This window comes from Bubalus kerabau, chromosome 1 (genome assembly GCF_029407905.1).
Source record: "Bubalus kerabau isolate K-KA32 ecotype Philippines breed swamp buffalo chromosome 1, PCC_UOA_SB_1v2, whole genome shotgun sequence".
Classification (NCBI taxonomy): Eukaryota; Metazoa; Chordata; class Mammalia; order Artiodactyla; family Bovidae; genus Bubalus; species Bubalus kerabau.
In genome coordinates, this window is record NC_073624.1 from 149,421,351 (window position 1) to 149,433,832 (window position 12,482).

At 45.3% G+C, this 12,482-nt stretch overlaps 1 protein-coding gene across 1 annotated transcript in view; it reads left to right on the forward strand.

Annotated features, from left to right (window-relative positions):
• Positions 1-7,035: 7,035 nt before the first annotated feature.
• LOC129619696 (core histone macro-H2A.2) overlaps positions 7,036-12,482 on the forward strand; it is a 56,711-nt gene continuing 51,264 nt past the window's right edge. The window contains exon 1 of the mRNA XM_055534969.1: positions 7,036-7,639. The gene's annotated coding sequence lies outside the window, so the exon portion shown is untranslated. The remainder of the gene's footprint in view (positions 7,640-12,482) is intronic.

The window sequence follows — 12,482 nt, forward strand, 5'->3', positions numbered from 1 at the left end:
ACGCACACACACAAATCGTCCCAGAGCCTTAGTATCTCCCAAGAGCTCAATAGCTCTCAGTGGACCTTTCTGTGCCCAAAAACCCAAGCTAAGAATTTTCAAAGAGGAAAAAGGGAGGGAAAGAAAGAAGGAAGGGAAGGAGGAAAGGAGAAGGTCGGGGTGGGTGGGGCAGGGAGACAGGGAGGGAGGGGAAAAAAGAAGAAACAGGTTGAAACCTCTATGGACAGCAAAGGTGTGAGTGACTAAGTCTCCTTTGACGTAAACTCTCTTCCCATTCACTCTGATACTCTTCTCCAACCCAAATCAAATAGAAGGAATACTTAGGTGAGGCAGAAAGTCTTCTGTTGAAGCCCAAGCATTAAATTCTTCTCTCTCTCTCTCTATATATATATATATATTATATATATGTATATATATATATAAATTCCTCTGTAAGAATAGGGGAGGGAGCAACACAAGGGCTACTGAGAACCAGACCTGAGGAGGCCACAGCTGAAAGGTTGCAGGAAGCCATGAGCTGCCCCATTCCCACTGTTTCCAGAGCTCATTTCTCTAGTGCCTTGGCTAAATCAGCCTCCTGTCCATGGAGGCTCCAGGAACATTCTGTGCCCTGGTCCACTGCTTTCAGTTCCCTGAAAGGCTGAGCTGGAACCAGCCTCCAGGTGGGAAGGTTAGCAGCCCAAACCAGGGAGCAGCAGCGCCAGCTGAAGGTGAACCTGTTCAGGGGCCCCAGGCTGCAGAGATCCCAAGCAGACACGACCTTGGATGTGATGTGGGTCAACAGACATTTCATCGATTCTGATGCCCTTTGAAGTGGGGAGCTTGGGGGTAAATGGGTTCAGTCCAACTGCCCTGGGAGACTTGTCCACATAACGGGGGTCTGGGGCAGTGCCCATTTCATCTCTAGCCCCACTCCTGGGAGGTATTTACGAGGAAATAAAACAGAATGGCATCCAGGCATCATCAAGCAGTCATCAAGAGTTGAGGGAGGGTCCCCTTGCCTTCAGAGCTGGGACTCTGGACCGTCAGCCTGATAGACGCAATGTATTTCAGTGCCGGCCTTGTCTCTGGGGTTTGACTTACATCACGTGAGGATTCTTCTAGATCCAGAGTGGTGGGGGTAGGAATGTTCACTTGGCTCACCAGCCGGAGGTCCTCGTGGTTACATTCACCGACATCTCACCTCCAAGTCTCTGTGCCCAAACTTCTGCCTGAGATCTTAACAAAGAGGAGTTAATGTGCTGTCATAGAATCTGTCCCCTTTGAGGTTTGACTGTAAAGACTCTTCCAGAGTCCCTTGGAGAAGACAAATAACACTTTTGTCCACAAAGAGACACCCAGGGGAAAAGTGGTGCTTGGAAGGACAGAGAAGCAACTTAACTTTGGGGAATGCACCTGGCTGCCTGGCGGACGCAGGGAAAGGACCCCTTGGACCATCTACCTTCGCACTTTTCTATTTGTGTGTCATATATATCTTAATGTCTGAAATATAAAAATAAAATTAAATATTTGGGGAAGAAACTTGGTAGGGCTAATTTTAAGAATACTTTGGAAAACCAAACTATAAGAACTGGTGTTGACTTAGGAAAGGGTTCAGAGATAAGATAACCACTGACTCTGGTGAACCATTTTTTATTGATAATCTCAAGGTGATTTCTGTATCTATCACCATGTCCTGAGTTATCAGGTGGATGGCAAGCTTCCTAAGAGAAGAAAACATACCTTTTTGTACCTCTCCTGTGACCTAATCCAGTTTCTTTAAAAGGGCACATATTAAGAAATATTAGATTCCATTCCAAAATCATCTAGTGGAGTATCCGTTTTGTGTAGAGGGATGGGGACAGGGGGTTTTCCCTTCTCTTTCATTTGTTTCCCTCACCTAGAGTCCTCTTTTCTTTCAGTATTAAAGCTAAGATCTAATTTTCAATAAGGGCTACCAGTTGGTGCCTAGAAATCAAGTGGCCAGGACCATTCAATAGTGATTTGCCTTCTTGGCCTCCAAAACCAAATCCAGGGCTTGAGTTCAAGCCCATAGTCCTACCCCATCCATCAGAGCCGTGCACTACCATGAGGCCATAGCTCTCTGAATGCTTTTACTTTTCTAGAAAAAAACATGTTTCTCGTGCAGCAATCTTAATAAATGCGATTGGGCTCCATTTCTTGGCTTTGAGGTAATGAAAAATTAATTACCATACTTTTACAAGTGATAGTTTCTACTCACAGCACTCCCTTAGAAGTAAATATATCATAAATAGTTACTGTTATACCAATGGCTGGTGGATTGGGCAGCCTGTCGTCCATAAATCCTTTTTCAACAGACATGTTATTTCTTCTGGGGAACAAACAGATTTGTTTTAGATCAGAGAGTCAACTGACAGATGGCCTTTGTAAAAACACACCATTTGTATAAATAAATTATAGTTTTACTATGGGATTCTGCTTGTGTGCAGAAAATCAATGCCCCCATTCTCTAGAATGGGTCTGAACTGTAAAGGGCCATTTCACTGAGGTGTGAGGCCACATCGCACAATCTCCCAACACAGATGCTAAAGTCCAAAGTCTCTAGCCGCACGCTGCCACTTTCCATCAAAACTGTCATGAAGAGTTCTGCCTGGGGGTACTGGGATGATCTCCCAGGGAGCTCCAGCACCAAACAGAGCAAGATACCAACTGGCACACTCCCCTGAGCTCCAGGTTCTGTTTCCATTCAATTTAATGACATCACGTGCCTTATTTCCCTAACTAAAACTCTGCATAATTGGGGCTGACAATGTATTTCCCTTAGAAACATGAAACATTTCATTTTCCTTTACAACATAGCTCATTGGTTAAATGCTAAACCTTTGGTAGGTTTCTTTAAAATCCAAATCAGCCCTTTTTTTTTTTTTTGGCCTGGGCTTTCTCCAGTTTTGGTGAGCAGGGGCACACTCTTCTTTGCCATGTGTGGGCTTCTCACTGGTGGCTTCTCTTGCGGAGCACAGGCTCTAGGCGTGTGGGCTTCAGGATTTGTGGACTCACAGGCTCAGGAGTTATGGCTCGGGGGCCCTAACGCACTGGCTCAGTAGCTGTGGCACACGGCATTGCTCCACAGCATGGGGAATCTTCCCAGACCAGGGACTGAACTCGTGTCCCCTGCATTGGCAGGCGGACTTCTATCCACTGCGCCACCAGAGAAGTCCCAAACTGGGCTTAACTCTGAACCTACAGCAGTCTCAGTCACTACCCATCTTATAACGTCCACACATGTAACATACACACCAAATATTTATTTGTTCATATGTGGATGTATATACATAGATATGCATCACACCCACTCATGTAAATCCCCCTTTCAAACCAAAATGTCCTGCATTCTAACTGGCTTCAGTTGTGTCTAACTGGCTTCAGTTGTGTCTGACTCTTTGCAACCCTATGGACCATAGCCTGCCAAGTTCCTCTGTCCATGGAATTCTCCAGGCAAGAATAGCGGAGTGGGTTACCACCTCCAGGGAATCTTTCCGACCCAGGGGTCGAACCTGCGTCTCTTGCGTCTCCTGCTTTGGCAGGCAGGTTCCTTACCACTAGTGCCACCCGAGAAGCCCAAAAGGTCAGGACACAGTATCTAAAAGGACATGTTCTATTGTTGTTCTTAAGAACCAGAACCAGTAAAATGTTTCTTTTGTTAGGGGATGATGTTCATTTTAGCCTGAGACACCAAGAATGCACTTTGCTGGCACAATAATTGCCTATGTGTTCTCTCTTTAGGGATATTATTCACTACCCAAAATGATTAAGATTTTAAAGCCACCAGTTCTGATGAAGGAAATAAATGTTCAACATTAATCATGTTTACAATTCAAAATATAACAACAGGAAAGACTCCGCATTTCTCTAATAAAAAACTTTAACGTCAGATTGCCTAATATTTTCCAGGCTATAAGGTACATTTAGAAGCTGTGTTTGCTTCTTAGCATAGTGGAGAACTGTTTAGCTTGATGTTTTGTGGGCATTCATAACCTCAGGCTTCCAAGTTGCTATTTAGAGTTAGGCCAGTTGGTGCCTTGATGGAATTAATATACCATCTAGAATTGCCTAACTTACATTCAAAGAAGAGCTTAAACCAATGATTTCCATCTGTTTTTATGACACTCCCAGGGAATCTCAGGTTACTTCAAAGGAGATCAGAATTCTCAAATGAAATTACTCTGGACATAGAAATCTCATACTCATGTACTTAGATATGTCAGATAAAAACATACACCTACATGATATAGTCTTCTGGAAGAGGTGAGGATCAGGAAATTAATAAGGTAATTGTATCCCAAGATCTCAGAAGGGTAAGACAATCACAAATTATAATAGCTGTCATAAACCAGATTAGAACTAATCATGGAAAATAAAAGCCCACTAAATTCACACAACATCAAACATTTGGATCACAGAAAAAGTAAAATGGCTTGGAGGGTGGGCAAAATTGAGCCTATTTTTAAAATTGATGATTTTGTGGATGAATTACTAGCAGACCCAACAGAATATGAATCTGGTAGCATGGCTAATTCATTTCTTTCATCTCTAAATCATGTGACATGCCTGTCTGTAAGTGAAGAAACAGTTCATCCTGCATCTCAATAAAATGTTTATGAGAGATCCTTGTTGCTAATGGAGTCAACTCACAATCAATACATTTATTCATAAAATCATGCACACATACAGGTCAAGGGTTAAGAAAATATTTTCATTGCAACGGTAATCAACCAAACATATTATAATCATGCTTTTCACTGACTCCTTGAGGATATGGATTAGGAACGGTCCAAGAGACTTTCGACCTTGTGACCAGTCACAAAATTGCTCTGCTTAAAGCAAATGCTTCCCTGGTGGCTCAGCGGTAAAGAATATGCCTGCAGTGCAGGAGACCCAGGTTCAATCCCTGGGCCAGGAAGATCCTCTTTATAAGGAAATGGCAACCCACTCCAGGATTCCTGCCTGGGAAATCCCATGGACAGAGAAGTCTGGCAGGCTACTTAGCAACTAAACAACAACCACAAAACAAAGAGAACGAGGCTGCCACTTCCTAATTGTAACTGCGGTCAAGTTTCTCTCCCGCTCACTGCCTCAGTTTCAACACCTGTAAAAAGGAGAAAACAACACCCCCCCCATAGAGTTGCTGTCAAGATTACTTGAGTTAGTACTGGAAAAGCTCAGTGCACACAATAAGCATTCAATAAGTGTAAGGTCTTACTAACATTATTTATTATTCACCTTTTCAGAGGCTCCCTGTGTGGGGAGGCCATTGCAGAACTCAAGATTATTGATGAACTCATAATCCTGTTGACTATTTCAAATGTATTTTAACTATACAATATTATCTCAGTGCTAAATTCCTGTTCATGTTCTAAATGTTCAATAATAAATATAGACAATTTAACTAGATCTCCACATTAGGTTACATTTTTGTCCCCTCTACATCCTGAATACTAGATTTTTCCTATCACATAAAGGGTTTGACCAAGTGAACTCTGGGATCTCTTCTAAGAACCAGACTACTATGAAACTGACATTCCCCTGATTCTCTGAATTTCAACTACATCATCTATTTGAAGGAACCAACCAGTATGAAAGGGGAAGGTCCTGTCTAGTAAATTTCTTCGACTCAGCCTTTATCAGAAGAGCATATAACAAAATGCTACGATGAAACAAGTTATATAAACTACACATAAAAATGACCATGCGTACATTTTTATTGGGAAGTTATAGGGAGAATGTGAATCTAATATATATTGATGAATTATTCAGCTCTATCTCAGTCAGCCTGGCTGCCTATGTCACAGGATAGGAGGATTTTTGAAGCACTCCCAGAAGGCTCTTGAGCCCTCTTGAATGTTGGCCTGGAGGTTATTTCTGATCAAGTATAGGCATCAGAAATCTATACAGTAGGGGAGGTAGGGGCTTCCTGTAGGAAGGGAAAATCGAAACCATTATGAGATGCCCCAGGGGATCATTTTTAAACTCTGTAAACATGTCTTAGGAAAAGTGAACTTTGTCCTGACTAGATTCTGACCTGGAAAGTGACCTTCAAAGACAAAGAACAGTGAAGTCATACACAGGGAGTGTAAAAGAGTATGAAGGTGAAGGAAGGAAGTCCCAATGAACAGAGACCATTTGGGTCCAGGAGACTTTGAGAAGCCATGTGAGAGTTAAAGAGAGAGAGGTTTATTTATACCTTTATGATACATTATAATCTTTTGGGAAATAAACCAATGCTCAAAAAACCCTTTGAAGCACATTTGGTTTAATGTGCTATCTAATTCCATCAACAGCCCTGATTAATTAGTATAAATCCAGAGGGTAATGGACATTTGGGGTCTTCCCACTTAAGTCTATTGGAGGCTTTTACACTGAAAGATTGCCTAAACACTTATACATTAATAGGATCAAATACACGTAATATTACCAAATGGAAGAGGCTTTGAAATGCATCCATTTGGCCAGTGTTGGAGAACTGTGTTTTCCTGTGGGTTTCTCTTTCGTGAAGACATCAAAAATTTGCCTCTCCTTTTGTCAATCCTTTGACTTACCAAGAGCAGGAGATCAGAGGAAACAAGGATGGCCCATAGCAAGTTAGCTTTTCCCACTGAAATAAACAAATTCCTTTGACTCAACCCCCCTAGCCATGGAGCCCTAGCTAACGTAATACAAAGGACAGAACTGGCTTCCAGTAGAACAGAACTACAATAAATTCCATTTTCACACCTGATGTTGTCCACCACACCCCCATAAATGTATTTTTTTCCAGAAACTAATAGAAATTGGTCTTTAAGACAATAGCCTCCTGCTAGTCTTAATACCTACAAAGAATACAAAATAACACCCTGTAAAGGCAACTGAACTAAAAATTATGTCCATGCACACAGTCTTACCCATGAAAACATACATCTGCTACTCCAAAGAATATGCAGCACTGGATTCTGTCTTAATTTATAAAAAGCTAAAAGGCAGGCATGGATATAAAGTCTTAGTTCTCGTGGCTGTGGCCACCCAACGCTATCGTCCCAGTGGTGGACACAATCGTTAATGTATTTATTATTCTTTAAGGACACGAGACATTGGAAAATGGCATTTTTCCCTTTCACCTTCTAAGGCTTTCCCCAGGACTACCAGATGAACGCCCACGCCACCTTCTTCCACCAAAGGTGGATCCCGCTAACAGGAGACTCTGGATCGAGACCATAGCGCCTCAATCACCAGCTCTGGGGGAAGCCTCATCTTAGCAAGTAGCCCTCAGCGCATCCAGCGGATCCGCCAGCTAAGCGGAGACCGCGCGGTTTGATCATTAATGCTCCTGAAGGACAATAGCTCATCAAGCCCCACCGAAAGCCCCGGACCCGTCGCGGAGCCTGGGCTGGCGGGGGATGAGGCTGAGCGACTCCTCCTAGAGGTGGTTATGTGGAGAAGGAGCAATCCCTTCTCCCTCCTCCTCCTCCCCCCGCTACTATCCGCGGCCCGGAGAACTGCCGCTTGCCGCCATTGACACGCACAGATAGAACCCAAAGAAAGGCAAAGAGTCCTGCCCGGCACCGGCGCCGCGCCGGCCGAACCTGCGCCCGGGAAGCGGCGCGCGGAGGGCACCGGGCGCCCGGAGCAGGCGGCGCAGCACCAGGTGAGCCCGCCATGGCGGTGGCATTATTGTTCAGGGGGCTTCGGGGTCTGGAAACAAAACGCGCCGCGGGGGCAGTGCAGGGGCCGGAGAAACCCCCCTGCCCCTCCCCGCTGCCCAGCCCCTGCGGGCGCTCCCCGGAGAGCCGATCCTTCCCGCAAAAAAAAAAGAAAAAGAAAAATTAATAAATCAAGCTGCCCAACTTGCCTTCTCGGGAAATAAAGGTGGGGGGGGGGGGGTGTTGCTAAAGAAGCGGTAAAATTCCTGGGGCCGGCGAGGAACCGGGGGCATCTTGGGCGACGAGGGAGGGAGGAGAAGGGATGCGGGGTCCAGCCGCCGGCCCCGGGCGAAGCTGGACCCGAGGGAGCGGAGGGCTCCTGGGGATGCGGAGTTGGGGGCGCAGAGGGAGAGAAGGGAGGCGCCCGGCTGCAGAGGAGGGCTAGTCCGGGGGCGGTGGTCTGCGCAGGGGCCGGGAGAGCCCGGGAAAGGCCGCTCTGGGGGCCTCCGAGGGTGCCCAGGTCGGGCGCCGGGTGCTCCGGGCTGACAATGGAAGGGGCGCGGAGGCGCCGGGTGGAGGGAAGAGACCGGGGTCCGGGGGCGGGCCGCGCCAGAGAAGGTCAGGCCGGGGACGCGGGCCCTGGGGGCTAGGGTCTGGGGCTGCCGCGCGGTGAGCGGGGCGCCGCGGGCGGCTGCGAGCCCCGGGCCGGTGCGGAGGAGGGTTCGGGGCCGGGCACTCCCCTCCGGTTTCCTTTCCGGGGCGCCCGGTGCCGACGCGCGCGCTGCGCTTTCCCCGGGAAATGGCGGCCCCTCCGCCGCTCGCTTGGGCAGTCCCAGGTTCCCGCTTTGCGCGGGAAAATAATAATAATAATTAGGGTGAAAAGGAATAAAAGTAAAGTGTCTACGACTCAGGAAAGGGCTGCGCCGGGCGCCAGATGCGGAGCGAATCGCGCGCGGGGCGGGGACCAGCCCTGCCTCCCCGGGCGCCCAGCCCGCTCTCCAGGAGCACCCTAGTTCAGCCTCGCCCGCCTCCAGAATTCCGCCCGCGGGTGTCCTTCCCCACCTTTCCTCCTGGGGGCGCCCTCCGCTCCTGCCCTCTTTGTTCCACACAACAACGGCCAGGGCACTGAGCCTCTAAAGGCCCAAACGCGCCTCCTGTTCCAATTTCCAGACCCTGATTATTCCTGGCCTGAAATCGGCCGCCGCGGACTTGAATTAAGCCTGGTCACTGCTGGGTTTATTGGCAATGGCCCCAGGGTGGGCGAAGGGATGAAAGGGACGAGGATAGGCTGAGAAACCACAGCGCGGGTCCCTGTGTATTTTAAGGGGGTGTATCAGGGACCACAGCCCCGAAGCCCTGATGGTAGGCTAATGGCAGTTTGGGTTTTCCAACAGCGCTAATGAACTAAAGTATTAGCCTTTCTAGCCTTTCTCCAGCCCAGGGGAATTCAAAACCTGGCCTAGGTCTAAGCCCCCTGAGACCTCAGGGGCCCATTCCCCAATCGGTCCAGCACAGCAAACGACTTCCTCATTTTTTTCATTTGTTTTTGTGTCGAAATGCAATTGTACCCTCGCTGGGCTGCGCAGTTGCTATTGAAACGGTTCATTAGGTGAGAGAAAAAGAAACACTATTAAGAGCGAACATGTGTCTTCCTGTATGTTGTTTCTTATTTAGGAGCAGTTCCTTTGTGAAACGCAAACCAAGTTACATGTAATTCTCAATGAGTTCACATTTGGCTGAAAGCTATCTTTTACCCCTTTGTAAAATTCTTCTTATTTTCAAATTAATGTCAGAACACCAAGATTTGGAACTTCACTAGTCGGTTTTTAGAATTGCTTTAGCTCAAGATTATCATATAAATAAATATAGGCACTGCTTGGAGGGAAGTTTCTCTTGAATCACGTAATTCACACCTTTAAAACCCTTATTTCCTGTATCCACATTTCCTTTAAAAATAAGCCCAGTTCTCACTCTGGTTTTTCCTACCCTGTCACAGTTCCTCCTCACCCAGATCCATTTACTGCCATACTTTGGACATTATTAATGGTTTCCTCTATTTCAAAACCCTGTAAAAGAATTTACCTTCTTGGATCCAGAATGTTCCAAAGACTGTGACCCTGCTCCCTCACTATTCCGTCTTGTCTAGTTCCCGGGGGTTTTGAGGCGCCTTTGGTCTCCTGTTTCCCAGCGGGTGGGACACCCTGCTAGCTATTGTCTGAGATAACCAGGTCTGTTTTCACTGCTTCCTGCCAGCAAGGCGGGAGAGAATCCTGTCTTAGACAACTTTAAATGAAAGATATCTATAACTTGTTCAGGGAGGAGGTATGTGCAAAAAAAAACCCACAACCAACTTTCTTAGAATTTTTTTCATTCTCAAAGTTAGATGCTATCTTGGTAAATGCTCTTGAAAAGTGTATATTAAGCAGAGGTGAACAGAAAACTTATGGTTAGAGAGCATTCAACAAGCATTTGTGAAGTACCAGTTATTAAACCCCACTGGATGGTGGAAGAATTCCAAATATGAGGAGATCCTAGACCCTGCTTTCAGAGCACTTACACCCCCAAACCTAGGAAATAAAATATATATGAAGGTAAAAGAAGGGGAAAGGAGATTAAGATTGGCAAACTCATGGGAAAATGGGTACTTTTATATACTGCTGACAGGTGTGTAAATTGATATAGCCTATTTGGAGGGCAGTTTGGCAGCATTAATAATGTGCACATTCTATGACCCAGCAATTCCATTTCTCAGTATATATCGTAGAGAAGCAGGCAAGCGTGTACACATATTATGTTATTCCCTTCCATGGCAGAGTTTTGGTAATTTTGAAATGGAAAAAACCTAATGGCCATCAGTAGAGAATGGCTGAATAAACTCTACATCTTCTTGGAAATTAGGAAATGGTTAAAAAGAATGAAGTATACCTATATATACTGAGACAGAAAGGTCATTGAGACTTATTATTAATGAAAAAAGCAAATTGCAAAACAATATATATTGAATGGTACCACTTTCATGAAAACAAAATAAAACCATGAATTTGTATAAGTAAAAATGCATACATAAATGGATAGGAAAGGTGTAGAATAAGACACCCACTAAGAGAGACAAGAATTAAAGGGATTGTGGAGGAGTTTAGTCATATTAATCATACCCGTCCGTAACCATTGTTATAATATTTGAAATTTTACAACTTGGATTAATCTGTATATTGCTTGGATAGCTAAACACAATTAATTTCAAAGTGATTGATAATATGTAATAAAAGCCATAATTAAAATGCTACAACAATTTTTAAAGGGAGAAAAGAATTCTAAGCTGGAAGGGAGGGCTTGGGCAAGGCTTCACAGAGAATGTACCAGGATTGGAGAGAAAGAGGGAAAAGAAACAGGCAGGAGAAGGAAACCTAATGTAGATGCCAGGCTCTAGCTGGCACCTCCTCTTTCTTCTGCGTGATGATGTACATTCCCTCACAGGCTGAATCCTGGCCTGTCCTGCCTGCCCAGGTGCAGGCTGGGGAGTGAACTAAATGAACAGGTCACAGTTGCTTTCATCGCTATGATTCTGCTGCTGCTAAGTCACTTCAGTCGTGTCCAACTCTGTGCGACCCCATAGACTATGATTCTAGGCATACCTTAAGTTAGATGTAGAAGGAAAAAATGAGGACATGAGTCCTAACAGTGGTATTGGAAAATGGCATTTTGAAAAGGAATGTAGGGGGCACTTCCCTGGTGGTCCAGTGGTTAAGACTTCGCCTTCCAATGCAGGGGGTGTGGGTTCGATCCCTGGTCTGGGAGCTAACATCCCACATGCCTCAGGGCAAAAAAAACAAAAACAAAATAAAACAGAAGCAAAATTGTAACAAATTCAATAAAGACTTTTTAAAAATGGCCCACGTCAAAAAAAAAAAAAACTTAAAAATAAATAAAAATGGAAAGGAGTGTGGTGCAAACAAGGATGGGGATTGATTTTCCTCTGGATACTCAATGAGATATGAACTGGGAAGTAGGTTGGAGGGAAAAGTGTTTGAGAAGGTGATCCATTCCCTCTCCCCAAATATTACAAAAGGAACCCCAAAATACTATGCAAGGTGCCAGTGGGGATGAAACATACAACAAAGGGTATGAGAAACAGCCCCAGATCAGGGTTCCAGAAGTGGGGCTGAGGGGACTTGGTCTGGTCTCACACAGACTGTAGCCATGGACAAGTTGTTCAGTGGCCACCACCCCTCATTTTATTGTGGCAAAAATTGGGGAGGGGGTCTAAATGACTAATCACTCAGGTCCTTTTCAGCTTTAGGTTATGATGTTGTGAGATCTTATGGGTCTAACATTGTGATGCTTGTGAATTCCCAGGAAGATGGAAGATGGGAATATGAGATTAGAACGAGACGGGCCCCAGGTGCCAGGCCTTGAGGGAAACAAAAGCATTCCCACAGAGCATGTGGCTCTTGGTGTTCTCCCAGGATTGTTTCCTTTCCACCCCTTCACATTGCCTCCTAAGAGCAATGAGAGAAGCAGAAAGACATCGCTGAGTTTTAAGCCTCATGTTATACACACATCCAGCACTGTACTATAATAATAGTCGCTTTTGAATTAAAATGTTAGCCTGCATTCTATAAAAGTAGTCTCTGAAACTTTCTTTTGTGGAAATAAGTCATAATAGCTAATGTTTATTAAATGCCTTCCTGCCTGCCAGGTAACTGTTCCAAGCATTTTATATGTATCGATGAGTTTCATTCTTACAACAGCCCTAAAGACAGGTACTGTTGTTATACCCATCTTGCAGAAAAGAGAGGTTAAAATGTGCCCAAGCTCACGGCACAACTGGTGGGTGGTGGACTTAGG